The sequence below is a fragment of the Heteronotia binoei genome, chromosome 8 (genome assembly GCF_032191835.1).
Source record: "Heteronotia binoei isolate CCM8104 ecotype False Entrance Well chromosome 8, APGP_CSIRO_Hbin_v1, whole genome shotgun sequence".
NCBI classification, from domain to species: domain Eukaryota; kingdom Metazoa; phylum Chordata; class Lepidosauria; order Squamata; family Gekkonidae; genus Heteronotia; species Heteronotia binoei.
Window position 1 is genome coordinate 40,817,914 of NC_083230.1, and position 4,927 is coordinate 40,822,840.

General features: G+C 40.5%; 1 pseudogene; it reads left to right on the forward strand.

The window, feature by feature from the left end:
* The first annotated feature begins 3,732 nt into the window (after positions 1-3,732).
* On the forward strand, positions 3,733-3,820 carry LOC132576728 (U6 spliceosomal RNA; annotated as a pseudogene).
* The last annotated feature ends 1,107 nt before the right edge of the window (positions 3,821-4,927 follow it).

Genomic DNA, 4,927 nt, shown 5'->3' on the forward strand with positions numbered 1-4,927 from the left:
ACTCACAAGGAAAATTGATGACTAAAATATGTAATTTAAATTACAAAAATATTTTTCTTAGGGGAAAAAAGAAAACAGTTCAAGAGAAAATAAACAGAAAATAACTTGCTAAGTTAGCAAAATGACTTATCTAATACAAGATGGTTAAAAAAAGATGGAGGCTATGATGAAAGTATTAGAAGTTTTAAAAAAACCAGTTTATGTGGTTATTATCAATCTGTTTGCAGAAGGATTTTATTCTGTGTTTTCTGAAAGACCTTCTCCAGCATTTGACAAGCAGATATCAAATGGGTGTCATTTCAAGGGAGAATCGTATCCTTTTTATAGGAGGAATGCAAAAATCAACTGGTTTGGAATCAATAAAGAATATTTCAATTACCATTTCAAACTGAACAAATGTGTAGTTTTTATGTCACCTGGAAGCTAAGAGCCAAAGACAAAAGAGATTGAATTCACATGTTTTATTACAGGGTGATGTTCTCCAGAAACTGAGTTCAACGGCATCAAGATTGGAAGGCTAGGTATAAATACTTTGCATACTTCTCAGAAAAAAGATTGAGTCCAGGCTGATACATACAAAACACTACCAGTGTTTTAAAGACAATTAACCAAGGCGTTCTTAAAACCTCCATGCCACAGCAAAGACAAGAGGAAGAGTTCTGAAAGAGTTCTGAAAGTAATTGACCACTGTGTGACACAGAGTGTTGGACAGGATGGGCCATTGGCCTGAACCCAGCATCTGCCAGGATCGAACTCAGGTCATGAGCAGAGCTTGGACTGCAGCACTGCAGCTTACCACTCTGTGCCATGGGGCTCTCGGTTTTACTGTTTACTTCAACCTTAAGTGATGGGGAGGGGAGTTGTATAGGAAGCAACAGGTAGTTTATTGCCATTCCACTGTAATCTCCCCATGGGAAGAATTCTAGGAGAGGGAAACCATGTGAATGAGCCACCACATTAGTCTCAAGACTAATCACAGGTCTGAATGAGTATCCTACATCCAAGCGCAATGCTCTCTGTTGCACCATACTAGCAGTGCAATCCTGTTCACATTCCACCAAAGCCCATTAGGTTGGAGTAACTCTGTATAGGATTGCCCAGAAATTCTCCTATGTGTTCCCTTCCCATTAATGCCACCATTATAAGTATCCCACCACCATTAAATGAATCAAGAAATTACATAGATTCCTGCCAGCATTTTAGGTCATTGAAAGGGGTGGTTTGGATTGTTATTCTGTTGACACAGAAAGTACCGTACTGTGCAATTCAGCATTAAATGTTGGCTTTAAAAAATCAATTTATGAAATGCAAATTGATGACAGATTTACTTCTACATAATTTGCTGGGATATAAATATAGTGTTTAAGCTCAGAATGAACAAAGGTGTTCCAGAAGCAAAGATTACATACATTCACAAGAGAGGAAAGAGTTTCATATGTGAAGAAAAGCTGCTTGTTTAATTACTGTAGTTATAGAAAGACTAGCAAGAAAGCAGAGAAGATAAAAGAAGAGAGTGCATTAACAGAAACAACCTTTTAAAAAACCCTTTAAGAAGTATAAAAGGAGGCCAAAAATAGTTGAACTGCCTGAAAGCACAAAGGGGGGGGGGGGGGGAGAACAAAAGGAATTTTAAAAAAGAACAAATATCCCACAGAGCCAGAAGATACAAAAGGAGAGCAGAGATCATGAAAAAAGTCATCAAGGTCATCAAGTGATAGAGGACCACGTGCAAAACTTTATTCATGACCATGGACTGTATTTATGATGACACACATTAGTTAAAACAGGCTCAGCAACATAAAACATCTTCCTATGAAACTGTCAGATGGAGGGAACTATTTCTTTAAACCAGAAAGTGCTCTGACCACTCAGTAACTTTAGACCAGTTCTGGTTAATTTACACTATAGTTGGTGTTACCAGCTGATGAAGAAACTACTGAAGTATCTATAGTCATCTATACATTAGACCACACAGTAAAATTTCCAGGAGGAAGGTGAGTCAATGAATTGTGGCATCAAAACATGCTTGGGAACAACACCAACCACACAACTGACAGTGCTAAGTCACTTCTCTGATTCTGCCTGTTCCGAAACTTAATTAAATAATAAGGGTAGAAATGAATGTTAAAAAGAGGAAGTGAGCTGTATTTTACTTAGATTCACATGTTCTGATTTTCCTTTACCATCCTCAAGGCAACTAAAAACATTCAAAAATAGTGTGTGTGTGGGGGGGAGGAGGGCTCAGGAAATGTAAGAATACCTGCACAGAATATGAATTTGATGGAACCTGGGATAGTTGGATTAAGCTGCTCCCTTGGCTGCTGTCATTTTGGGGGGCAACAGATAGACTGGCTTCATCTTAGATCTCACAGAATCTTTCTTAGAAATATACTCCAACATATTAATTCTTCCTTACTACTGGGCATAGTGTCCTGCACACCTTGATATGATAGGCTTATTAGAGTACAAACCAGGCCTGTAGCTACAAGGGTTCCGGGAGGCCATGCTGCTCCACACCCCGCCCCCTTTCACCTGTATGGTCCCTCCTTTTACTGAAGACTTCTGGCAAGGAGCTGTAGATGACCCAAAGCCAAGGCGGAAAAAGAAAGGGGAGAGGTGTCTGCCCTGCTCTCATTGTCCCTGCTCTTGCCAGCCCTGGTCTCACCACCACTGCTCTTGCTGCCCTGATCTTGCTGCCCCAGTCTCCCCATTGCTCTTGCTGCCCCATGCTTGCCCTTGCCGCTGCTCTCGCCACCCCCACTCTCCCCGCTGCCACTGCTCTTGCTGCCCCACTCTCACCGCTCTCCCCACCACTGCTGTTTTTGCCACCCCACTCTCCCCACCGCCGCTGTTCTTGCCACCCCACTCTCTCTGCCATTCTTGCTGCCCCACTCTCGTGGCCACCACTGCTCTCCCCAACCCCGCTCTCCCCGCAACTCTTGCAGCTCCACTGCTGCTGCTGCTCTCACTGCCTCGCTCATGTAGCCGCTCTTGCTGCCACCGCCGCCACTCTCCTTTTTTATTGATCTTTTTAAAAGTGTGCCCCAGGGCCCCTCCACCTAAAATTTTATTCCCTTGCCCCCCCCCCACCTAAAATGTTCTGTAGCTACAGGCCTGGTACAAACTCATGCATACACAGATGCCAGTCCACTCACATTTTTTAACTTACTATATTATCCTTTTGTTTAATAGGAAACGAGGGTGCTTTAAACAAACCTAGGCCTAAAATTATTAGCATGCCTACTTTTGGCTCACATAATTTGCTATGCATTTCCTCATTTTAGTGTTGCCAACTCTAGCTTGGAAAGTTCCTGGAGATTTGGAAGTCTGGGGAGGGACCTTTGCAAGGTATACAAGATATAGAATTCATCCTCTAATGGAGCCATTTTCTCTAGGGAAACTGATCTCTGTCTTTTCAAGATCAGCTGGAAATCCAGGAGACAACTAGGCCCCACCTGGAGATTGGCCAACATAGATAATCTGTGGGCTTCTGGAGAAGCTTTATTTTATTCAGTGGGAACTTACTCTATGGAAAATATTCTTAGGACTGCAGCATTAAATACTCACATTACTGGCTCTACAATTTTAACATTCCTCAGAGTTAGTGGCCTAACCATAATAATGTATAGAGAGGAGCATGAGAAATACATCTTCTTCTCTGAGTACATTGCAATGGGATGCCCCTGTGCAAAAATGATATGCAGATTTGTGAAGCATTCCATAATTTTGTACTTGCTTTGGCAACATATATATTAAAACTGGAACGATTCAGAGAAAATTAACATGGCCCCTGCACAGTCAAGAGACTCTCTTCAGTGGTCCAATCTAGGACAGCAAGTGCACAAAAATCCAGCTGTCTTCCTGCAGGTGCAGCATTTCAGATGCACCCCCAGAACATACTCATATAGGATTTCTCTGCCTGCCAAGGCTCTGATACACACTTCAGGTATCCAGTCTCTACAAATAACAGTCCCTGAGGGTTCATGGGGCATATTGGAGAGTTTAGTAGCTGTTAATAAAAAGCCCAGAAGAGAATAATGGGTAAATGTAAGAAAAAAGAAAACTTAAAATAACAAAATTCAAAAATGTTTCTGGAATAAATTGAAAGAATGTTTAAACTAGTGTGGTCAGAAAAATACAGACAACAAAACCAGAAAACCTATAAAATGGTGAGAGTGAAAAATATCTTGGCATTTTCAAAGTAAGATCATTTAATAATGTAAATATACAAAAATACCTATTTAAGGGCAAACAAATCTACTTCAGATATGTCCTTCAAAGAAAATGTAAATGTGTGGATGATAATAGGTATTGAGAAATACATATTCGTTAAGACAAAAGAAACAAAAGACTATGTTTTTGACAACTGCCACCAAATCAATTATGAGTTCTGCAACATTGATTATAACATAGTGAAACATAAAGGAAAAAACTTTTTTTTAAACGCCTGTAAAGAAAAATTAAGCACTGAGATAACACTGATTTAAGAGTACAAGAAATGGCAAAAAACAAGATGACAACACTGAAGAAAAAACAGTTAACAGAACTGAAAATATGTAGACTAAAGAGTCTGCGGAACAAACTTGATATACTTAGGAAAGACCTAACAGGACAAAATGGAAACATGGAAAATCAAAAGGGTAAGAAAAGTTACAGCCTGCTTCTACACAGAGGAGCTGAAGAGCAGAATACAGAGTAGAGAACAGAGGAGAAGGGAAGGAAAGGGAAATGTGACAACATGAAGAAAAAATATGTATAAGTACACTAAAGTTCAAATCAGTTTTTAAATTAGGATTGCCAGGTCTTACCTGGTCGCTGGCAGGGGATTTCTTTTATGTGCACATAGTGCATGCGATGATATCACCTGGAACTGACATCATCACATAAGGCATGTGGTGTGGGGTAGCACCGGCCTGAGGATGCATGG